The following is a 27,190-nucleotide window of genomic DNA, read 5'->3' as shown; positions in this document are numbered from 1 at the left end:
TTAGAATATACTACCAAACAGCCTTGACAATGCGTGACCAATCTTTCAATCGTGTGCGTTAACTAGTGGTTTGATATTCAGAACATTTGAAGAGCTAATCCTAAACGTGGTTAACTATTTACGCTGTCAGTAAACCTCGGTTACAGTAACAATCGATTCATTTACCTTTTCTATCTTGCTGTATATCTTGGCATCTTGGTATCCCCTCTATGGCATGCTTTATTTGTCTTGCCAATCTATAAGCTAGTTAGTAGGTACTTACATTCTAAGCATATCTACTATCAACTTAAACATGACACGATATGAACTGCAAAACAGCTAGACTAATTAATACAAACTACATTTAAGCCAGTTGTATAGGGCTAGTTTTCACATGAAAAAGTAATTTTATTTCAATTTGAGAATTCTACTTGATTAATAAATTGCACCTAGAAAGCATTTATTACCCTCAAAAACTTAAGTCATCCTAAGATTGAACAACTGTCAACTTCTGTCCGATAGTTCAATGTCGCGACTCACGTCTCACACCAGTTATAAGTTATTTATCTCCAACCTAAGAGCTTCGCGTTAACAAATTACCTGAAGGGATACGGTTTGTGAATACATACGAACGTAGATAGTAGTGTAGCGGGGGGAACGAGGTGCGGGGCGATACGGGGACTGTCAAGGGCGCGGGCGCAGGCAGAGCAGACGACGGCGGACGGCGCCTGCAGTACGGGGTACCTAACGTCAGCGGCGGTCAGTGTGCCCCGAGCTTCCGAGTAGAGCGGAGTGAACTTGGTCGTGATTAGTGACAGTGCATGTGTTTGTGTGTGCTCTAGACTGCCAGCGGGTTCAGTTAGCTGCGTGCCCACTGTTCAGTAAACCGTTACGGTCGGGTCGGCGACCGCGCGAGCATGAATGCGCGCACACCACTCCTGTGCTCCCGAATCCGACTGTGACAACCTGACCGGAACCCACTAGGTGAGCCCCCGCCCACCGTGCAACCTTCCCTAGTTTTAGACCTTCGTAGAAATCATTCCGAGTACGAAACAGGTAAACACAGATACTAAAGCGGACGAGCTGGCTACAGAACAACATCAAATGAATTGTTATTGTTACTGCGTTCGGATTTGACGAAGTGACCTGTCACATCGTAACAAACGAACAAATTGTATTACATTGTCTCGTATTGTCACAACAATATAAATATCAGTATTAGCATTCCCAATTATTTCCGCAACCATAGCGCTAAAACTATTGAATGCTGTTAACGGAACGTAAATAACGGCTGGTAATGTTACTTCATGAACATAAAAAGAGCATTAACGATATTAAATTCATGCCGATAAATCGATCGGTGCCTACCTACTTACTAATTTAATCGATCATAATGAAAGTGCTGATAAGATTACTGTTTAATCCATCACGTAAAATCCCATGCACGTATTATATTAAATGAATGATGAGTTGCAACAGTGTGAGCGCGCGCGCTGAAGGTTAACGTTATTAGTGTCGTCGTCGTATCGTGTTGCTGTCGTTCTCAGTCGCGGGGCGACTTGCAGCTTTCTGAAGTGTGCACGGCGCGAAGCTTTGGCTCGAGAACAAAAAGAAAGGATTCAAGGTATTAGTACATGAGCTGTCGCTACGCTAAGTTACACAATAGAGTGAGGGTTCACTTCTGAGACCAGGGTTGCCAACCCTACTTTATTATAATATAGTATCCTATTGTATTAGAGACCCGACTACTATATTTCTGTACACAAAACCCATTACCGAACAGTTGGATTTGAATATTTTATATTTCTAAAATGAATAACAGTGTTAATAATAGCAGTGGTACTTCTAGACACTACTACATTTGAAGAATCGCAACAAGATCTGAGTAATGCAGTTTTCACAATTTTTTTAAAAATAATATCATTTATTCTTTCAATTTAGGCAACATCCGTATTTTTCTGAAATATGACAATTGACGAGATGGGTGTAATAAAGCCAGTCGAAAATTAATTTAAGCTGGGTCACATAATGGTATTTTCTTATAAGGTTTTAAAATTTTCAAATTAAGGCTTACAGTACAAAATTATTGTTTTAAAAAGTAAAGTAGGTACCTATTTTGGAACCTACTATATTTTTTTCATCGTTTCGTTATGTACTATTTATTGTGGGTAACAATTTTAGAACTACTATTTCTTACCGACAACCCTAGCTGAGACTGACTGAGCTGTTGACTGCGCGCACACACACACACACGCTGCAGAATGCAGACACCAAAATAGCGTTCGCATTAGTGATGTAAGTCCCGCTCCCTCGTTGATCAGTACACGAGGCTCTTGTGAGTGCCCGGGACACGTTATAACATTATTTTAACAGGCTTGTTTGAAAATATAAGGACTTGGAAGTTCTCAAAACTAAAGGAAATTTATAATTAGATAGTTACTAATAATAAAAAAGTACTTAATGAAACCTGGGTACATTGTTTTGAACCTGAAAGAAAGCCTACTAGAGATTTGACTACGAAAATTAAGGAAAATCGAAGTATATATAATGGTTACTTCTTTTTCCGGCAAATCTGGTCATTACACAACGCTTGAAAACCAAAGGACAATTACTGCAGATTGTTTTAAGTATATATAAAGATGCCTGAAAGCCACCACGTCCTCGCAGCCAAGTTCTTCATCATGTCAACGTTTTCTTTTCGTTATATCGTCACATTACGTTAATTAATTAATGTAATGCATCGGAAACTGCAAATTCTCATTTTTTTTTATTTCCAAAAATTAAAGATAACCTAAGAGGTAAGAGGAATACAATTTACAGGTACCGCCTCTTCAGGACTTGTAAATTGTAAAATGCGTTCCATGAAGCCATCAGTCAAGTCAGGAAGACTGAAACAACTGCTTTATACAATGGATCTAAAGAGTAATAATCTATACTAATATTATAAAGCTGCAGTGTTTGTTTGTTTGTTTGAACGCGCTAATCTCTGGTACTACTGGTCCGATTTGAATGATTCTTTCAGTGTTGGGTAGTCCATCTATCGAGGAAGGCTATAGGCTATATAATATTTTTTCAAAATTAGGGATCCGTAATAAAATTGCTATTTTGTAACACAAGGTGTAAAATCGAAAACCTATTTTTGCGTGCGCTGCAAAAACTATTGACAATAGAACAAAATGATGTACAGGCTATAATATAGGCAATATTTTATTACTTATAAAACTATCGCGTGAATTATACTTTATATGGCAAAACAACGTTTGCCGGGTCAGCTAGTATATAATAAACATAATAATATGGACTACGGAATACCAGTCGGAGGCTCCTTTGCACAGAATGCCGGCTAGATTATGGGTACCACAACGGCACCTATTTCTGTCGTGAAGCAGTATTGTGTAAACATTATTGTGTTTCGATCTGAAGGCCGCTATATAGCTAGTGAAATTACTGGGCAAATGAGACTTAACATCTTATGTCTCAAGGTGACAAGCGTAATTGTAGTTTCGTTCAGAATTTTTGAGTTTTTCAAGATTCCTGAGCGGCCCTGCATTGTATGATGGGCAAGGCGTATGAATCTGCACGTGCTGCTCGTCTCCTCCCTTATTTTCATAATTAAAAAAATAAAAAATGGTGGCATTATTAATGAGAACCCACACTTACATGACCTAAGTAAATTCAAAGATATTACTACGTTTGTCCTGTTTACATATAAACATATTAATTTACCTACAATCTTTATTCGTTGAAGGATAGAAGCAGCACTTCACAGTAACAAAAATCGAAAAAATCGGTTACTATCAAGGCGAAGGCTCTTTTCGATCCAGTCGTTCGTTTTTTATGTAATTAATTGTTCTGGTTTTTCTTTAGTCTTCTCAAGGTAGTTATTAAAGTCATTGGGGATGTATTCGAAAAAAACATGGGCTTCAGCAGCAATTCCGATTAGGCACCATTCTGGGCAAATTTATTTAGCACAGCTTTAGGTAGTCTGGCGTATGGAAACACGGCGCCAAGTAATTATGATTGTACAAATGTCTTTTTATCACTAGGTCATATGTGATATAGATTTTTGTATCCTTTTGGACCTAAGACCTTCCAATTTTTGTACAAATACGAAAGTCAGTGTAAGTCACCATTATACATTTGTCCCGGAAGTTCACAATTATAATTATGTACTGTAGTGTCCAAATATTGTTCAATGTCTCTAGACTATATTCTTACTGATTATTCTATGACATAAGCTCTGGATTTATTTATTACTTCTTCACTTTTCAGGGATAGCTGTTTATTTAAACAATTTGTTATGCTTTTAAAGTGATATTCCTCACTTCAAGGATTAAAACACAAAAACAAAATTGTATGAACGGTGTGTTTCTCAAAATTTATTTGTGTAGCTGTTTATTTCTCTCCAAGAAGCCTTCCTATCAAAAACCCCACTCCCTCGGACGATCATTATGAAATTTATCTCAACATCTTTAAGGAAAATCATAGTAGGTACCACAAATCTTCTTTAATTAAGTAGAAAATCACAATTGGCAAGGTAATTTTCCACGTATTATCCTATATTTTACTTGTCCTATGATATTGACGTGATATTCGTTGCAAATTTACCTAATAGAACTTAGAAAATCCTCTTTTTAGAAAATAATATGTTCAAATAATGCATAAATATGTAATATGGCGTTCAATAAGTTGGTCGCAGTATGGCACAATTTATTTTTCAGCTCTGAATTTTTAAATTTAATGTACTCATGTTACTCAATGGATCACCAGGGGGCTGCTGAAAATCAGCGCTGTGTTGGTATTATACCATTTCAGAATGACGCTGAGACAGTTCCTTTTGATAACAATAACTGCCACACAGTACTTTTAAATTGTAATTTTTTTTTAATGATAATCACTATAATATTATACATATATTATTTGTATTTTTTGCTTTTTGTTTTTTTTTTATGTTATTTATACTTAATTTTTCTTTCGTCTGTAAGTCTTTTTTACTTGTAGTAGTCTGTGTGGTTTGTGTTTGTTATTCATAAAGTTTCATTCGTTCATGTCTGAATGAATGAATGTATATTGTGGCAGCAAAAAAAATAAAGGGAAATATCAAGTAAAGCAACAAGGAATAATAATAATTTCATATATTTTTAAAGTAATTGATTAAAATACTGCTACCTTAAAATAAAGGTCGTGTGATTTTCGATCTACTATTTTTTTTGTATAAAAAAGTGTATGAGAACTGGCCAATAAATCGTATCCATGCATATTAAGTTGAACATTACTAATTTTTTTTTCCTGAATCTTAATAGATTATTCAATACCAGAAACAAGCTTAGACCGAGTTAAGTTAGTCTTTGGCCACGCAGTCGAGGAGTAAATATTCTAAGAAAATGGTGATTCAGCTATTGACATTTAAAGTACAATTTGTTTAACAGGTAACAACACATACGATAGAATATCGATCATAAACACGGTCTCAAACAGTAAACAAAGCCGGGACGCGTGGACTTGCTTATGGCTAATCTCTCAGACTTCCAAGCACAATGTTTTTAACCGCCTACAAAAAGGAGGAGGTTCTCAATTCGATCGGTATTTTTTATGTATGTACACCGATTACTCCGAGTACCACATATAAATAATAGTATTTTATTAATATTAAAGGTAAAGGTTTGCATAAGAGGTGTAATAAAATAAATTTTTAGTTATTTGATACTTTTCAGTTTTTGAAGTCGGTTTTTTTAATGTGTTACGGTTTCGACATTAATATTTCTCTACAATTAAGAACGAACCGTCAAATGGTCGGGAATAAACCGGACCATAGACTAATAATATTCTAGCGTTCTATACGCTCTATTGTCTATAGTCTCGCACGATTTGTTTAGCTGTAAGTACCTATAAGATAAAGCGTGCTACAGAGAAGAATATCTCTAACTAGGGTTGCCAACTCTTTATTTTTTATTTATTTTCTAATAATCCAACTGCTTTTAAATATAACATAACAATAGACTCACAAATAACTTTACAAATATGCCAATTTAGGATTAAGATTATTTGTCGGTCAATAGTAGTAGTTCTGAAATTTTTACCTACAAAATTACGAAAATATGGAAAAAAAAATAGTAGGTCTCAAAATAGGTACCTACTTACCTACTACTAACTTTATTTCTTAAAATAATAATTTTTGCTACCCTTTAGGGTTTTACCTTTATTAATATTTTTTTATTGCATACTTCCTAGCTATTGATCTCGCCAGTTGTTGTTACTGAAAATATATTGAGAGGAGAAATTATATTATTATTTATAAAATATTTACTGCTAAAGTTACTGAGAACTTGTTGCAACTACAACTTTTTTTATTTTTTATGGAATAGGAGGACAAACGAGCGTACGGGTTGTTGTTAAGTGATCACCGCTGCCCACAATTTCTTGCAACACCAAAAGAATCATAGGAGCGTTGCCGGCTTTTAAGGAAGGTGTACCCGCTTTTTTTTTAAGGTACCCATGTCGTATCGTCCCGGAAACACCGCACAAGGAAGTTCACTCCACAGCTTTGTAGTACGTGGAAGAAAGCTCCTTGAAAACCGCACTGTGGAGGACCGCCATACATCCAGATGGTGGGGATGATATCCTAACTTTAGTGGTGTCTAGTAGTACCACGTTATTAATGCTGTTATTCATTTTAGAAATAGAAAATCCTCAACTTCAACACTTCAGTAATGGCTTTTGTGGAAGAGACAGAAATATTCACCTGCTGTATGCTTTTTTAACAATATAGTAGTCGGGTCTCTAATATAGTAGGATACTATATTATATAGTAGGGTTGGCAACTCTATCTCTAACGGAGATACACTAGATAGAAAAGGAAAGTGAATCTTTTGTTACTGTAACTGATTTTTATTGACTGGTCATACACACTGAGCTACTTTTAGAATATGTTCCTTAGTATTTTGAATATTAAACTAGCTTGTGATTGGTCATGGTCAATTAATATACAGGGTGGCCGAGAAGTTGACGTCCAAAGCTAAAATTTGAATTTGGCTCATTTTATTGGCCAATGTTCCGGGAAGTTTGTTAAAAAAAGTTAGAAGTCAACACCCAATTTTTTTTGATACCCTGAACATTTTCACGAATTTAACTGGAGCAGTTATCTTGAACTTACGACTCAATTCTAAACTAGTTCCGCATTGTAGAAACTATTCATAGTTTGTGATGTGGTTATTGCAACTGTAGTTAATAATTATCAACAATAAAATTAACTATAAGTTTTCAAAACAAATTAGAACAAAGTCCTAAACGACAATTAGGTGAAAAAATTAGGTGAAGTGGATAAAAGGGGAAAAAATATTATGTTCTAAACTACGCAAAATTGTAGAACATACATAGGGGTGATTCGGATACTCATCACTATGAAGCTATCAAATTTTAGCTTTGGACGTCAACTTCTCGGCCAACCTGTCTTTATTTTAAGAAGGAATAATGCTGTGCTCGTCAATCTAGCACATTGACTCTATATTATTGAGTTGAAGTGACACGAGCGCCGCGGGCGCATGAATAATGTATGCATATTTTAACAATTCTTGTGTGTTAGATATTTAGATTATAACTTTCGAAATAATTCTCAGATTTAGATGAAAAGTTGATAAAGCTGATGACGCGCGGTTTTGTGATGATCATATTATTATTAATATGACGAGACAAACATTCTTACTTGGAATCTTAATGTTTTGACATAAATAATGTCTTTATATTAAAAAATTTAAAAGGCTAAGAAACCGACCACGACCCAGATCTAGAAACTTAGCGACATCATTCGTTCTCGCTAGAATTGGCCCCAATCGATCACTATTTAGTCCGCGATTTGGACTATTTTTACACGGTAAGAAATTATCTTCTAAAGAAGCACTACAAAACGCCTGAGTTGGGTTAATCTTCGTATCTAGAGTTTTACTGAAAATGTTAAAATTACCTTTACTTGAGACGGCAGAAGTTGATAGATAATGAGGGTAAATTTGTAGGACTGACACTGGAAGGAGCTGTGTCCGAGAATGTCACACAATCTCTGACACTAGCGTCAGATAGACTATCGGATACTCAGGAGGGCTAAGATATTGTCAGATGGAGTCAGAGAGGAAGGAACGGCCAGACTGTCATGACACCATACTTATAGGTCCGTTGTGAAACTACAAAGAACAATACATTAATTCAATCCTCATTGCATTTGTTAGGAAGAAGCAAAGCCATTTAGGAGATACAAGCAACTCAATGGTCATTCTTTGAATGTTTTTCGTGAATTATTTACAATATTATAGACAAAATACACGTTTAAGGCTGCGTTTAGTGCTTGACCGACTGTCAGCACTGACTTCGGTTCAGCGTAGCGCGGACACAGTTAGCGCGCGTTTAGAGCACAGATTACAACAAAACGTGATCTCCCGTATACAATTGCGAAGAAAAATGAATCTACGCAAATTAGGGAATAAAAGACGGAGAAGATATCATGTTCGCCCAATTATTATAGAGCATCAAATTGAAGGAGAAATTTGTACAATATATCCGAAATTGCCAGAAAACTAATTTTGTTGACGATGTCAGTGCTTACACATTGCGATATTTTCACGCGGTGTTCCTCCTAAATTGGAAATCCTATGAAGCTGCATGCACTTGCGGATAAAAATCCACGCGGATGTTTTACCGTAAATAAACCGTTTTTTTACGTGGGCGTGAATCGTGACCACTCAGTCGCGTAACGATTATGAGAGAAGGATGTCGTGCTCTCTGCCTTCAGTCTTCAAAGCTTCAAACTAATCTAATATATGAAATTCTCGTGTCATGGTGTTGAACTCCTCCGAAACGGCTTGACCGATTCTCATGAAATTTTAGTCGGTCTGAGAATCGGACAACATCTATTTTACATCCCCCTAAATGTTAAGGGTGATCCACACGATTTTTTTTATTTTTTTTTAAATTTATTTGATTATGAGTCAGCATTAAAAAATACATACAACTTCAAATTTTCACCCATCTACGATCAACAGTTACTTTTGTATCGCGATTTTAATATCGGCAATACAACGTTTGCTGGGTCAGCTAGTCTAATATATAAATGACATGATGATCAGAACACATACACGCACATATTGAAAGAAACCATTTTAAAATTTATTATAAGTATATATATATAGTGGATTTAAAATTATGACAATTGACATGGACGGTTGACTCAGTTGGACGTAGCCCTAGAAACGATTCGAAGCCCACATCGTCCATTAATTTTAGTAGGTAAGAATATTTTTTTTATGTTTTTTTATATATATTATTCGCATACCTTTGTGATTCAGCTATTGACATTTAAAGTACAATTTGTTTAACAGGTAACAACACATACGATAGAATATCGATCATAAACACGGTCTCAAACAGTAAACAAAGCCGGGACGCGTGGACTTGCTTATGGCTAATCTCTCAGACTTCCAAGCACAATGTTTTTAACCGCCTACAAAAAGGAGGAGGTTCTCAATTCGATCGGTATTTTTTATGTATGTACACCGATTACTCCGAGTACCACATAGAAATAATAGTATTTTATTAATATTAAAGGTAAAGGTTTGCATAAGAGATGTAATAAAATAAATTTTTAGTTATTTGATGCTTTTCAGTTTTTGAAGTCGGTTTTTTTAAACGTAGTATTTTTTAATGTGTTACGGTTTCGACATTAATATTTCTCTACAATTAAGAACGAACCGTCAAATGGTCGGGAATAAACCGGACCATAGACTAGTAATATTCTAGCGTTCTATACGCTCTATCGTCTATAGTCTCGCACGATTTGTTTAGCTGTAAGTACCTATAAGATAAAGCGTGCTACGGAGAAGAATATATCTAACTAGGGTTGCCAACTCTTTATTTTTTATTTATTTTCTAATAATCCAACAGCTTTTAAATATAACATAACAATAGACTCACAAATAACTTTACAAATATGCCAATTTAGGATTAAGATTATTTGTCGGTCAATAGTAGTAGTTCTGAAATTTTTACCTACAAAATTACGAAAATATGGAAAAAAATAGTAGGTCTCAAAATAGGTACCTACTTACCTACTACTAACTTTATTTCTTAAAATAATAATTTTTGCTACCCTTTAGGATTTTACCTTTATTAATAATTTTTTATTGCATACTTCCTAGCTATTGATCTCGCCAGTTGTTGTTACTGAAAATATATTGAGAGGAGAAATTATATTATTATTTATAAAATATTTACTGCTAAAGTTACTGAGAACTTGTTGCAACTACAACTTTTTTTATTTTTTATGGAATAGGAGGACAAACGAGCGTACGGGTTGTTGTTAAGTGATCACCGCTGCCCACAATTTCTTGCAACACCAAAAGAATCATAGGAGCGTTGCCGGCTTTTAAGGAAGGTGTACCCGCTTTTTTTTAAGGTACCCATGTCGTATCGTCCCGGAAACACCGCACAAGGAAGTTCACTCCACAGCTTTGTAGTACGTGGAAGAAAGCTCCTTGAAAACCGCACTGTGGAGGACCGCCATACATCCAGATGGTGGGGATGATATCCTAACTTTAGTGGTGTCTAGTAGTACCACGTTATTAATGCTGTTATTCATTTTAGAAATAGAAAATCCTCAACTTCAACACTTCAGTAATGGCTTTTGTGGAAGAGACAGAAATATTCACCTGCTGTATGCTTTTTTAACAATATAGTAGTCGGGTCTCTAATATAGTAGGATACTATATTATATAGTAGGGTTGGCAACTCTATCTCTAACGGAGATACACTAGATAGAAAAGGAAAGTGAATCTTTTGTTACTGTAACTGATTTTTATTGACTGGTCATACACACTGAGCTACTTTTAGAATATGTTCCTTAGTATTTTGAATATTAAACTAGCTTGTGATTGGTCATGGTCAATTAATATACAGGGTGGCCGAGAAGTTGACGTCCAAAGCTAAAATTTGAATTTGGCTCATTTTATTGGCCAATGTTCCGGGAAGTTTGTTAAAAAAAGTTAGAAGTCAACACCCAATTTTTTTTTGGTACCCTGAACATTTTCACGAATTTAACTGGAGCAGTTATCTTGAACTTACGACTCAATTCTAAACTAGTTCCGCATTGTCGAAACTATTCATAGTTTGTGATGTGGTTATTGCAACTGTAGTTAATAATTATCAACAATAAAATTAACTATAAGTTTTCAAAACAAATTAGAACAAAGTCCTAAACGACAATTAGGTGAAAAAAGTGGATAAAAGGGGAAAAAATATTATGTTCTAAACTACGCAAAATTGTAGAACATACATAGGGGTGATTCGGATACTCATCACTATGAAGCTATCAAATTTTAGCTTTGGACGTCAACTTCTCGGCCAACCTGTCTTTATTTTAAGAAGGAATAATGCTGTGCTCGTCAATCTAGCACATTGACTCTATATTATTGAGTTGAAGTGACACGAGCGCCGCGGGCGCATGAATAGTGTATGCATATTTTAACAATTCTTGTGTGTTAGATATTTAGATTATAACTTTCGAAATAATTCTCAGATTTAGATGAAAAGTTGATAAAGCTGATGACGCGCGGTTTTGTGATGATCATATTATTATTAATATGACGAGACAAACATTCTTACTTGGAATCTTAATGTTTTGACATAAATAATGTCTTTATATTAAAAAATTTAAAAGGCTAAGAAACCGACCACGACCCAGATCTAGAAACTTAGCGACATCATTCGTTCTCGCTAGAATTGGCCCCAATCGATCACTATTTAGTCCGCGATTTGGACTATTTTTTACACGGTAAGAAATTATCTTCTAAAGAAGCACTACAAAACGCCTGAGTTGGGTTAATCTTCGTATCTAGAGTTTTACTGAAAATGTTAAAATTACCTTTACTTGAGACGGCAGAAGTTGATAGATAATGAGGGTAAATTTGTAGGTCTGCCACTGGAAGGAGCTGTGTCCGAGGATGTCACACAATCTCTGACACTAGCGTCAGATAGACTATCGGATACTGTCAGGAGGGCTAAGATATTGTCAGATGGAGTCAGAGAGGAAGGAACGGCCAGACTGTCATGACACCATACTTATAGGTCCGTTGTGAAACTACAAAGAACAATACATTAATTCAATCCTCATTGCATTTGTTAGGAAGAAGCAAAGCCATTTAGGAGATACAAGCAACTCAATGGTCATTCTTTGAATGTTTTTCGTGAATTATTTACAATATTATAGACAAAATACACGTTTAAGGCTGCGTTTAGTGCTTGACCGACGGTCAGCACTGACTTCGGTTCAGCGTAGCGCGTACACAGTTAGCGCGCGTTTAGAGCACAGCTTACAACAAAACGTGATTTCGCGTATACAAACCTCTTTAATACGTGCGTACTACCTACGCAAATTAGGGAATAAAAGACGGAGAAGATATCATGTTCGCCCAATTATTATAGAGCATCAAATTGAAGGATAAATTTGTACAATATATCCGAAATTGCCAGAAAACTAATTTTGTTTACGATTTTTGTTGACGATATCAGTGCTTACACATTGCGATATTTTCACGCGGTGTTCCTCCTAAATTGGAAATCCTATGAAGCTGCATGCACTTGCGGATAAAAATCCACGCGGATGTTTTACCGTAAATAAACCGTTTTTTTACGTGGGCGTGAGTCGTGTAACGATTATGAGAGAAGGATGTCGTGCTCCTTGCCTTCAGTCTTCAAAGCTTCAAACTAATCTAATATATAAAATTCTCGTGTCATGGTGTTGAACTCCTCCGAAACGGCTTGACCGATTCTCATGAAATTTTAGTCGGTCTGAGAATCGGACAACATCTATTTTACATCCCCCTAAATGTTAAGGGTGATCCACACGATTTTTTTTTATTTTTTTTTTTAAATTTATTTGATTATGAGTCAGCATTAAAAAATACATACAACTTCAAATTTTCACCCATCTACGATCAACAGTTACTTTTGTATCGCGATTTTAATATCGGCAATACAACGTTTGCTGGGTCAGCTAGTCTTATATATAAATGTAATGATGATCAGAACACATACACGCACATATTGAAAGAAACCATTTTAAAATTTATTATAAGTATATATATATAGTGGATTTAAAATTATGACAATTGACACGGACGGTTGACTCAGTTGGACGTAGCCCTAGAAACGATTCGAAGCCCACATCGTCCATTAATTTTAGTAGGTAAGAATATTTTTTTTAAGTTATTTTATATATATTATTCGCATACCTTTGCTAATATAATATACAGTGTATGTGGATTGATGAAACTACTACGATTGTCAACTCTTTTGAGGATAGCTTACACAAGTCGTTTGAGTATTTTGTTGGATTTATATATTAGATACTATAATATTTGTATGGCAATTTATTAAAAAAGAAAAAAAAAGGAAAATTTATTGAAGTAATTACTTTGCGGAAATCCATAATTATACAAATGATTTAAGTCTTCTTTAGTGCCAATTCCGCCAATATTCGTCTTCAAACAATTCGACACGTGTTTCGCCTGTATCCTCAGGACGTGTTGTCTCGCCAAAATCTGGCACGAGACTGGCAATTTATTTGTAATTGTGCTGTGCAACAACGGTTTAAGTACCTACAAACTAAGTAACCACAATCTATGCAAATAAATAAATTTAATTTAATTTACATTATAGCTATATATAAATATAATTTAAATTATATATTTTCTTAAGCTTTATATATTAAAAAAGTAAGTAACCGTATTTTCTTGCTACTTCTCCTTAGGGCTGTAGACTTTTAAAAAGTGTTGGACAACGGCAAAAAATATGTATTATTCAATAAGTCCCGGCGTGTAGTAATAAATCTTTAGGAGTAGTAATTATAAACTATTTCATCGACGAAAATACCCCCCCAGATATGGGATCATATATCAGGGTTTTATTAAATATAAGAAATTTTATATTATAAGTAATCATACTTAATATTAATTGTATATCTAGTTGGTAAGCCTTTTTTAATAAATTAATAAAAATATGTAAATCTATATCTTAATATATATAAATTACGTGACTCCTAAACTAATGAACGGATTTAAATGGGGATTACTTCATGGAATGCATTTTAGTCCAACTTGAGAGATAGTATAGTTTTTATTTCGATTTGGGACCCATAATTATTTTTATTTCCAATATTTGTTTTTTATGGACATTATTTTCTATGAGAAAATGTATTTACGCACTGTGTGACAGTTCTGCTGTGAAACAAATTCATTATAACAACAGGGAGCATATTTTACGAAATAGTTCTTGATGTTATGATATATTATTGACAATTCATAAAAAAACAGTATTTTATTATGTACAGAATAACGTCTGTCGAGTCAGCTAGTATATAATATATATAATGAAAATGGTTTTTGATGCTCAATAACGTCTAAACCACTGATCGTACCGACATGAAACTACCACCATTCGATGCAAAATTTATCTTAGATGGTTTATGGCTACAAATTTTTCGAATTCCAACGTTCCCTTCTTTTAAAATTCGCCCAGCGAGGCGGTCTGGAACGGCTAGTAAGAATATATTTTGACAAAATGAAATTGCGCGCAAAGACTATCTATTGTTTTATTGAAATTTCTTGGAAATAGCAAAAAGTAAAATGTTGTAAAAGAACGTTTATCTATTTAAATTTTCTATGTATCGTCTTTATTTGTGTAATTAATTTTTTGTTTAACATATTTAAATGAAACAATGCGCTATGTGCAGTCTTATCATTATTTATCATTATCATTATTATAAAAGTATCCCGCTATTACTTAGTCTCTGCCGTTCTGAATTCTTGAAAAACCCAAAAATTCTGGGGGGCAATTGCGCTCGTCACCTTGAGACGTAAGATGTTAAGTCTCATTTGCCCAATAATTTCACTTGCTACGGCGCCCTTCAGACCGAAATACAGTAATGTTTACACACTACTCATCACCGCAGAAATAGGCGCCGTTGTAGTAACCATAATCTAGCCGGCATCCTGTGCAAAGGAGCCTCCCACCAGTAAACCCATACTCAAAAGGCGTAGTTTTGGGTTCCTGTACACCTGACAGCTCGGATCCGGCTAAATGCAGGCCTATTGTAATATATGGTGAGAATTAGAAGAAAAGAAAGAAAAACCTAACTCACATAAGTAGGTACGCTACATTAGAAACTATATTATGTGCATCGCATATTTTGAATTTAGTATCTCGAAACATTGAGGTTCACACATGAAGCCCAGCGGTGACGAGCCCGTCACACGTCACGCGGATGCGCGGGGGACAGTTTCTATATAAGAGTTCATTATAAATGATAATATTGCCTATTGGTGTGTGTGTAACGTATTTGTGTGTGTGTGTGTACACTGTATACATTCGCCATGTTTATGAGATTCACTCGTTATTAGCTATTTTATTGCTTACATTAGAAACTTTCTACGTGCGATATGCGGGCGGCACGGGACGAGGGGGTGCCGTCACGCCGCACACACAAACAGCGCTCACCGACAACCGGTTCGCGCCTCGTAGTCCTAGGTGACGGAGGACGGGTGCCAGTTCGGGCGGCTCGGGCTCACCATACACAGATATACAATATTATATGGCATGGAACTGGCTGTCCATCGCACACACACGCACGCCTTGTGACGAAAGCATTTCCAATGTATTGAAGCGTCTGTGAGGATCAATGGCGGCTGCAGTCTGCTCCGACACTCGCGCTCCACACCACAGATTTGTGCACTAACGGCCGTTCCCAATATACTATCAACAGATAGAGATAAATTACTACCTTATACTGTCAGTAATTAGCTGTCAATAATCTGAAACTGTCCCAATATACCCACCCGATCAGTCATTCTTATCGCCTTATTTTGGGACGCGTGAATTGCAATCTCTAAGCTATACGTCCTCCCATTGACAGACAGCGTGTACGGATAATTTGAGTTACCGTCGCTAAGTTTATTGGGACAGAAAAGTCAACGATAGTTACGATTTTTATCTCAACCGGAGCTAGATTGAATATTGGGAACGGCCGTAAGCGATAAGTGATTATGTCCAGCGTGTGGATAAACATTGAGATTATCTTGTGTCTTACATACCAGATATGTACCCTAGCGACTCAAATAAAGAAAATATTGAAATGAAAACATATTATTATATAGTCAATTATTCTGTACGTATTAATTCGGGAAATCAATAGAGTCGTCGAAGCTCAAAAAAATATTTAAAATATTCTCTTCATATTATAAAGATGAGTAAGTGATTTGAAACATCTTGGGTTGGAATGGGACATAGGTTTTATCCTGAAATTTTTAAGATTTCGCGATTACGAATTAAAAATGGACCAAATCACCGGCAGAATATTGACACATCATTATAAAGCAATTTAATCAAATGGAAAATATTTTTTAAGGGTATCGATGCTACGAAAACTCATTATTTTATATTACACCGGATTCGGTGGCAAGGGCATGATTTATTCGTACACTGTTTAATGAAAATCAATACATAAAAGTATACTTATTTTTTTATGGAATAGCAGGACAAACGAGCGTACGGGTCACCTGGTGTTAAGTGGTCACCGCCGCCCACATTCTCTTGCAACACCAGAGGAATCACAAGAGCGTTGCCGGCCTTTAAGGAAGGTGTACGCGCTTTTTTTGAAGGTACCCATGTCGTATTGTCCCGGAAACACCGCACAAGGAAGCTCATTCCATAGCTTTGTAGTACGAGGGAGAAAGCTCCTTGAAAACCGCACTGTAGAGGACCGCCACACATCCAGATGGTGGGGATGAAATCCTAACTTGTGGCGTGTCGTGCGAAGGTGGAATTCTGCGTCAGGAATCAGGTTTAACAGCTCTTCGGAACACTCCCCGTGATAGATGCGGTAGAAGACGCACAATGAAGCGACGTCTCTACGCAACGCCAAGAGATCCAGCCGTTCACAGAGCACTGAGTCCCCGACAATTCGAGCTGCTCTACGTTGTTACTTCCAATAATATGTTACAGAGAACAACAACAAGTAAATGGTAAAGGAAGCATATAACTATTGCGGGTACAGTTAGCGTACCTTCATGTTAAATGTCACAATATCTAATGTATATCTTATATCTTTAAACGAGCAATTCTTGTATATCTTCTTAATATATATAAATTACGTGACACGTTGTTGGTCCGCGATGGACTCCTAAACTAATGAACGGATTTAAATGGGGATTACTTCATGGAGTACAGTTTAGTCCAACTTGAGATATGATACTTTTTATTTCAATTTGGGACCCATAATTTTTTTTTAATTTCCAATATTTGTTTTGTATAGATATATATTTTCTATGAGAGAATTTATTTACGCACGGTTTGACAGTTCTGCTGTGAAACAATTACATTATAGTATTTATAGTTAATAACGACGTTAGCAATGACGTTCTATACATAAAATAGACAATAATATAGAACTTCATTGACAGGAAGCATATTTTACAAAATAATTCTTGGTGTTATGAAATATTATTGACAAATTCATAACAAAAACAGTATTTTTTTTATTATGCACAGAACCACGTCTGTCGGGTCAGCTAGTATGTATAATCTTAATCTCGAAAACAGCTCCAACGATTTTCATAAAATTTAGTATACAGGGGATTTCGGGGGCGATAAATCGATCTAACTAGGATTCATTTAATTTATTATTATTGAAGTAAAACTTCTTTAGGCGCGACTTGGGGTTTTTTTTTGTAGAAAAGATTTTTTTAAGTTATTATAATTTAATGGTTTTAAAAAATATTTCAAATTGTTCAGTAATATTTTTAAAAATCTCCACGTGTATAATTTGTTTATTTATTGCTAAAAATTGCAAAAAATAATAAATAAGTTCAGAAATCAAAATCAGAAAATTTCTAATTTGTTTTTGGTTTCTTCGCCCATTATTAGGACAGGCAAAGGTTTCGAACCCATACAGCTATATTTGTTAACATTCAATAACAACATCATATTGATATGCCTTATAATAATTTAACCTTCAATTTCTAACTATCAATTATTTTATTAAATGAGTGAATATTTTAAAATGTGCTAATAGTAGCATTAAATTATAAATAGAACATAAAATGAAAATAATAATCTGTCAAGAAAATGGCGGAATCCCAGGAACATTTTACTCTTTCATCAATAAGAATAAAAAAGAGAAAATCAAGAACCTGATAATGACCTGACCTGTGAAGTAAGTGTTTATTTTCTGATGAATAATAATATCAAAACATAACATTATTAACAATAGCATTCTTTGTAAAATATATAAAATCTCATTTGATAAAATACTATATATTAGTAAAAGCATTTTTTTTATTTTAGCTAGAGAAAATGCCAACTTTGGTCAAAGATGTCCTAGCTCTTCAGTAATGCGTGAGTGCTTAGATGGTAACACGGCTTCATTTAATGTATATATAATTTAATATATTTATGTATCCTATAATTATTCCTAAATTTAATTTTTATTAAGTCTTACTTCAATCGCGCGTAAAGGTTACACACACATACTTTTTTTTAATTTTTTTTTATTATGATTATTTTATGACTGACATCTTTTCGCGAATAATAATAAAATTTTATTTTTGAGACCAAGAGCTTTAACGACACAATAACACTAAAGCTACACCACTACCTCAGCAGATGGCGTTATTAACAAAAATTATATTTATATTTCATTATTTTATCAGTATGTTATACGTATTTAATGTTATTATTATATTAATATTAATAGTTAAATGTGGATGCAGTTGCCACGAACCTAGTGTTTAAACTCTCTTTGGTTGCCACGTCATTCAGGTAAACAATAGACAAGAAGTTATGAGAGAAAGGACGAACAACCGAGCGCTATAACCAGTTGTAGCAAGCCCGCTTAGCCGACATAATACCTTGAAAAATCCACTTTTGAAGGTCACACATTTGTTTTAGGAACGTCTACGAATACCTTTGTGATGGAGTTGGTAGAGAAATACTTTTACATCTATCAAGTCATCGATGGAGAGTATTACATGGTATTTTAATATAGAATGGGTACAAAAATAAATGTCTTTAATGCAATTATTAGAAAGATATCTGGTTTTCCAATGTTTTTTATGGAGGCCAAACTTCTAAATGTAAGGCTAAGGTAAATTTAAATTAATATATATAATAGTAGCTGACCCAGCAAACGTTGTATTGCCATATTAGGATATAAAAAAAATTCAATAATTAAAATTTTTGGGGTATATAAAATAGTTGCAACCGATTCTCAGACCTACCAAATATATTTTACTATAATATTATTGTATTCGATTACCATCTTGCAACCCTATATCGGTTTTCCCTCCCCTTCCCGGGCCCTTATCATTTATGGGTATGAAAAATAGATGTTGGCCGATTCTCAGATCTATCCGATACGCACACAAAATTTCATACAAATCGGTTTAGCCGTTTCGGAGGTGTTTGGTAACAATCACCGGGACACGAGAATTTTATATAATACTAGTGAACCCAACAGACGTTGTCCTGTACACACTTCTTAAATTTGAAAAACTGGTCCAGCCGTTAGGAGGAGTTCACTAACATAAACATGAGCAGGAGAATTATATTATATGTACGGAATTGAGAATCTAAACCAATCTCAAATTCACTGGAATACACAAAAAATCATCAAAATCGGTCCAGCCGTTTAGGAGGTAGTTCAATTGTGAATCTAAACCATTCTCGAATCCACCTGAAGACACACACCAATCTCAAATTCACCGGAACACACAAAAAATCATCAAAATTGGTCCAGCCGTTTAGGAGGTAGTTCAATTGTGAATCTAAAGCATTCTCGAATCCACCTGAAAACACACAGAAAGTTCCATTAGAATCGGTCCATCTGTTTAGGAGGACTTCAGTTACAACAGATGCACAAAAGAAATATATAACATATACAATACTAGTGGCCCGACAGACGTTGTACTGTAAACACGTCTTAAATTTGAAAAATCGGTCCATTCGTTAGGAGGAGTTCACTAACATACACATGAGCAGGAGAATTATATTATATGGACGGAATTGAGAATCTAAACCATACTCAAATTCACTGGAATACAAAAAAATCAACAAAATCGGTCCAGCCGTTTAGGAGGTAGTTAGGTTTGAATCTAAACTATTCTCGAATCCACCTGAAGACACACAGAAAGTTCCATTAAAATCGGTCCAGCCGTTTAGGAGGAGTTCAGTTACAACAGACCCACAAAAGAAATCTATATATTCAGATATCCTATTATTATTTTACAGTTTAAACATATCTATTTTTATAGTATACTAGCTGACGCAGCAAACGTTGTATTACCATATAAAGTAATATAAAATTCAATAATTAAAATTTTTAGGGTATAAAATAGCTGACGACCGATTCTCAGACCTACCAAATATATCATAGACATATCTATACTAATATTATAAAGCTGCAGTGTTTGTTTGTTTGTTTGAACGCGCTAATCTCTGGTACTACTGGCCCGATTTGAATGATACTTTCAGTGTTGGGTAGTTCATTTATCGAGGAAGGCTATAGGCTATGTTTTTTTAAAAAAAATTTATGTTGTTCAAAATTAGGAATCCGTAATAAAATTGCTATTATGTAACACAAGGTATAAAATCGAAAACCTATTTTTGCGTGCGCTGCAAAAACTATTGACAATAGAACAAAATGATGTACAGGCTATAATATAGGCAATATTTTATTACTTATAAAACTATCGCGTGGATTATACTTTATATGGCAAAACAACGTTTGCCGGGTCAGCTAGTTATACATAAAATTTATTAGACTAGAATAATATTAAAATCGCCATAGAAAAGTAAGTGTTGATCGTAGATGGGTGAATATTTGAAGTTGTATGTATTTTTTAATGATTAATTATAATTAAAAAAAAATTAAAAAAAAGTGTCAAACACATTAAAAAAATTGGGGTTGACCACCCTTAACATTTAGGGGGATGAAAAATAGATGTTGTCCGATTCTCCACCCTAGCCGATATGCACGCTAAGATTCACGAAAATCGGTCGAGCCGTTTCGGAGGAGTTCCATTACACCGTGACACGTTTTATAATTTAGATAATAATATCACAAACACACGTGCACCTACAAAATATTGAATAACTATGTTGCTATGTTATTTATTTCTCAGATTTTATTATATACATAAATATTTACTAACTCTGTGTTATTCTGTGTTTTATCATCAACGGTAAAATTGCGTACAAAATTCCAATTTATCCAATAATTCTGTGTGTAAACTTCACTACATATTATTATAAAACAAAAGTCCTTCGCCGAGTCTGTCTGTTCGCGATAAACTCAAAAACGACTGCAGCGATTTTCATTCTGTTTTCACCAATGGATATCGTGGTTTTGAAAGGTTTCAGTATATTATATGTTTAGTTTGTGTATACATATTTAAATATACACTAACGATATTTGTTGGAGGTGTCGGAAAAAAATAAGCCGTCTGGGAGAATTTAACGAAAACGTTGTCTAAACCCTTTGAGTTATATAATGTATAGTAGAATTGTGTATTTTATAAAGATCTACAGAAATGTCCGCGATAGCATAATATGTCTATCTCTTAATGATAACATACAATTTCCATATTAATATTTTAAAAAATTGGCATTATAAAGCGGTAATGTGAAAGCTGTTTACACAAATACGATATAAATCCTTATCATTTCATTGCTACATCATATTATAAAATCATTCTTTTCCGATGGCTTTAAACTACATTATTCCTGAATACTTATAGGTACTTACATAATTTTTTCCTATTGACAGAACAGTGGGTAAGCTAGTATGTAATAAATTCTAGTAGTAACACCACGGACTAGTAAAAAAATAAGGACTCCGTGTCATCTTACATAACAGTGTAGCACCGAAACAAGCCGATTAACGTTTAAATACATAGCCCCACGCACACACACTACTACAGGCCGATAGGTGGCCATTATGAGAATTGTCATCGTCTGTGACAGATCAGTTTGCGTCTCAATAAAATATTCTTGCGTTGTGATAAAGTGTAAAAACGATACTATATAAGTATTTGTGGCCATATATGATTCTTTATGGGAGAAAAAATTGTGTAACTAGTATCCCCCGTAACCGCACACACACTAGCATAACGGTGCTTCACTTGCTAATATTACGGCGCGGGGTCTTTCTTTTTTTACTCGTACGTGAGTAACACACATAAATAACTTGTCCAATATATTTCGGTTGAGCTATAAATATGGTCTAGAACGCAATAATTATCTCTAGCACGATGGTCGGCTTCCTATACACGGCGATCTCAGACAGTGCATCCGTACTTCAGGCGCTATAAAACAACACCATAAGTTCCTTCTAAGTTCCTCTTAAGTGTCCTTATACTGAAATGCCATAACGCACTTCAATCCATCGCCAACTAGAACAGAGTCACTCTGCAATGGATCAAAGGACCCAGCAACTCACTGGGCAATGATGCTTCAGACGAACTAGCCAAAAGGGGATCCGAAGCTGTAGCATATGGACGGTAACCACTGCTACCCATAATACCTCAGGCTCAAATTAAAAACGAAACAACTGACAGAATCGAGAAACTCAAAGAGGTTCGCCCGCAACCTGATGAGACTACACAGGGACACAATATGAATAATTGTAGGTCTGGTAACTGTCCCTTGAACAAGCAACTATCTATCATAGATATAACAGAGAGCCTTTTGTGCAGAGGATGCATAGAGGCTGAAGAAACGCTAGAACACATGTTTATGGAGTGCAGGAGTGTGGCCGAACAACAGGCACAAATACTTGTTGCAGGGACGTGCATTGGTTTTCTAGTAAGGTAAGCACTGTGGCTCTAATTAGTAGTAGTTGAGCATTGGAATATGAAAGGTTGCTTAACGTAGGTGTTTAGTATCTAGCGTAAGGAAAAGTTTTATGAGTGGGTGTTTTGCAAATTATATGCACGCCCCTGACTTGTTGATGCTTGATGCCTGTAGAGGTTTTAAAAGACTGCTAGACCTCTGGGACTATCTGGGCTGGTTGGAGTAAGAAGGCAAATGAAAACGCACAATGGCCCAATTAAGAGGCTAAGTGTGTAAACAGGCAAACAGGTGTGTAAACTAACTAACTATACACGGCGATCTTTTTGTTTACTTAACAAAATCGTTGAAAGAATCGAATAATTCTTCAACTGTTTGTTGTTTTATTTTTGGCTTTCTTATATTTTGCATTAAGAATAAAAACTGTTAATAGCGTTTTGTATTGTACTTTTACTCACGATTCAGAATTATCTGCGTTAAAATTCTAATACTTAATTATTAATTTTATTTTTGCTGTTCTAAATGTTGTAATAGAAAATTTAATATTTTTGTTACAGTACGATTACTTTTAGTAAAACCATCAATAAGTTATATTTATAAATCGTACTTATAAAGAATTGACTAAAGTTTTTCGGATTCATGATTAAACGTCTTAATCGTAGTGAATGACATTACTGGGCCAATAAAACTTAACCTCTTATGGTCTCAAAGTGACGATCGGAAATTTAGGTTGAATCAATAATTCAGAGTGACACTGCATTGTAATAGGCTGGGAGTCAATCAACATCTCGTAAAATTGTTCTCATAAAAAAATACTTATTACATCTTATACATTTTTTTTAATATTGACACACTTTTCACAAATTATCTTGCCCCAAACTAGGCATAGCCTGTACTATGGGTACAAGACAATGATATACTTAATACAATATACTAACTGAAAGATACATAAATACATATTAACATCCACGACTCGGAAACAAACATCCATATTCATCATATAAATGATTGCACCTACCGGGATTCGAACCCGGTACCTCTAGCTTATTAGTCAGGGTCACTAAACATTCGGCTATATGGGTCGTCAATCTTATACAATTGTTACAGTTACGTGCAGAATAGTTTTTAGTATTTGTCTGTGCATGGACTCATTTCCATATAATTCGCATACACAGTATTAAAAGATGATAAACATATGTGACGTCACTAGATGTATGGACACAAAAACCATGGAGCAAAAAAGAGTATGTGTGGCATAGCGAGTAAAAGAGATAGAGGTTTTTTGTTTGTTCTTGTTCTTTGTAGATACAAATGTCCAGATGGACAAGTTCTATAATAATTATAGCAACGTAGTAACTGATTGGTTACTACGTTGCTATAATTAGTAGTAGCATCAATTGATGCTACTACTCGGGCGAACCAACATGACACCTGGCTCAAATGTCGTTTGTGCAATGTACAGTGTGCAAAAAAGTTTTTGTTTCGATTTTACTTTCTCGTACGAAAACTAATAATATTTTTGTTTTTTTAAACGTCTTATGCATATATTTTATTAATTTACTTAGATGTTTCGGTTTTAGGTTATAACTTGTAGTTATCATTCGATTTATATGGAAATAAAACAATAGTTATTCGTATTTTTGTATTAAATTTAGGTATTTATATACCATAATTAAAAAGCTACTTATATTTTTTTTACTCTCACGCTGAGTCGTCTATTTCATGGATTTCTACTATTCTAGATACTATATCGCTATCATTGTCATCTATTAAAAATATATATTTCAAGAAGAACGTCCAAACGTAACAACGACAACAAATCTTTTAAGTAAGTAAAAATACAATTACACATTGCAATCCGTTAAAAGTATTTTATTTAAATAAAAACTTATCAAATAAGAATAACAGCTAATATAAACTGTTACCCAGAAAAAAACATTAACCATGTTAATATTAAATGCTTTAAAGGTATTAATTTAACTTCAAAGTTATTTATAATTGTTTAAGTTAACTGTGATCTTTGATCAGTAACATCTATTAAAAACCGATATCTAGTAATATACTCGATAGAATGAGTGTTCGATTCGAAATACTAAATATTTTATGAAAGTGACACTACAAACAATACTTAAGGTTCATACTAGACCTCCCGAATCAACGCTTGCAAATAAACATACACATGATATAGGTAAAAGTATAGGATAATTTAGTATTCAACACGTTGTAGCTAGGTAGAGACATGGCTAGAGATTCCCACCACCCAGGAATCGATCCATTAACACGAAAAAACCTTATATAGATCGTAGTTTGTTGTTGCTATTATAAATAAAATGTGCTAATGTAAAATTAACAAATGGTGATATACTACCATACAGTAGAATATAACACCGCAGTTATTTTTAATAGTGTTATAATAATTAACGTTTTAAATTAACAATTTTAACGACTAACGGCCGTTTTCAATAACCTACCTATCCTTAGTTTAACTTACTAGACGTAGATAAATCTATCCTTTTACGCTTATTTACATTTCAATAACCTATTGACAGATAGTATTGGACTATAACTGTATTGGATAAAACTATGGATAGATAATCTTGTCAGTAAACAGTGACAGCAATGTATCAGTAAGTTAAACTAAGGGTAGATAGGTTATTGAAAATGGCTGTAAACCAACTCTGCTATCTTTACTGCCCACGCAAAGCGACTGTTAAGATCGAGCGAGGTGTCATGTTAATTCGTACACATTATAATAATTGTACTTTACTTGCAAACTTATTTATTAAAACCATATACCAGAGCCTCGCTCGCATAGCTGCATGCTTCATCTGTCTCAAATAATATAATATTATCGTATACAGCTAGTGTCATACGGGGCATGTGCTGTAACGTTATCCTCGCTAATCGGTAATTGTTGTTACGAGTGTCCACTTCGCCCGAGGCCACGACGGCCGCTCCACTTCTATACTGTCCCGTGTCGAGTGTCGAATGACCGCTAATTGGACGGTAACATTGTAATTTGTAATATATAAATGTTAATGTAGTCAGTGCGGCGCGCCGCGGCCATCTTCCGCCGTGATATATTGCTTTGATGACACTTAAATGTCACAATTTGGGTTATTGGAGCAAAAGGTTACGCTACAACATGTTACATATTCAATATGATTGTGAGTGAATTAATGAGATGGCGGTCGGCCGCGGCAGCACTCGTCAGCCGTGATCTTTGCTGACGTGTGACGTATGGTGTCGGCTGGCGGTTCTCGATGTGGTTCGCGATCGCGACCTTCTGCGCAAGCGCCGGCTCTTCCGCTCTTGCGGCACTAGCCGTATGTACATAATGACATGCCAGCCATTTAACGTTAGAACTTTAAATATACAATTGCTCGCATAATACCTTTTCTTATTTACTCTTCTCTCTTTCTTATTGTATGTCTATTCATGTAAATTTTAGTAATAAGAAAGCAGATTACAAGCCAGATTACATTAATAAGACAATAGTACCTACCATACGAAAATACAGCTAAATATCTGGGCATAGCTCCTGACACAAAGCTTCGCTGGGAGGCTCAAAAAAGAGAACAATTTGCACTTCGTTTTAAAAATATGTACTGGCTTCTAGGAAGACACTCTAAGATGTCAGTATAAAATAAAGTTTTATTGTACAAGCAAGTTCTGTATGGACTTATGGCTTAAAGCTGTGGGACTGCACCAAACAAACAAATACTCAAATCATTCAACGTTTCCAGAATAAACTTGACTTAGAATTTGTTGACAAAGTAATACAAAAATACCCTGAAGCTCATCAACATAGACTTCATCATCACGTGAGTGTCGAGGCAATCCAGCTCCTTGACAACACTGATATAGTAAGAAAACTAAAACAAACAAAACCATTTGAGTTAGTGTAGTGCTAGTGAATTAGTGTAACACAATATAAAAATAGTGATACTATAAAAGACACATGAACAAAATGACTTCCTCTTAATAGAGACATTAAGAAATGTTATAACAGACACATTCTTAGTTTAATCTATCTAGGGGTTTTAAGATAAAGTAGAATAACTTATTAGTCTAAGTTAAGGCTAGATTGTAATGCAACTGGGGCAATCTAAAGTCGTAGCTTTTGCCAAATATACATTTTCCTCCAATGACCTTAAATTTAGAGTAACCCCTTCTAATGAGCGATAGATTATGCGACCCTATTCCTCTTAACCTATTAAGGACGTAGACAAAACAATTAATTTTGTTACAAACGTGATTTATAAAGACGAAGGAGGATGGAGGATAGCGAAAAAAAACTCAAGGGAATCTTATGCCGCAACTAAAACTGCTT

The 27,190-nt window shown here is 34.8% G+C and overlaps 1 protein-coding gene across 2 annotated transcripts in view; it reads left to right on the top strand.

Annotated features, from left to right (window-relative positions):
* Nucleotides 1–689: 689 nt before the first annotated feature.
* LOC126975747 (uncharacterized) overlaps nt 690–27,190 on the top strand; it is a 48,766-nt gene continuing 22,265 nt past the window's right edge. Inside the window, exon 1 of one of the 2 annotated variants that reach the window (XM_050823765.1) lies at nt 690–963. The gene's annotated coding sequence lies outside the window, so the exon portion shown is untranslated. Of the gene's footprint in view, nt 964–1,471; nt 1,604–27,190 lie in introns of those variants that run through there. The other variant, XM_050823766.1, reaches the window with a different exon arrangement.

Source organism: Leptidea sinapis, chromosome 37, assembly GCF_905404315.1.
Source record: "Leptidea sinapis chromosome 37, ilLepSina1.1, whole genome shotgun sequence".
Taxonomy (NCBI): Eukaryota; Metazoa; Arthropoda; class Insecta; order Lepidoptera; family Pieridae; genus Leptidea; species Leptidea sinapis.
This window is presented reverse-complemented; position numbering and strand designations above follow the sequence as displayed.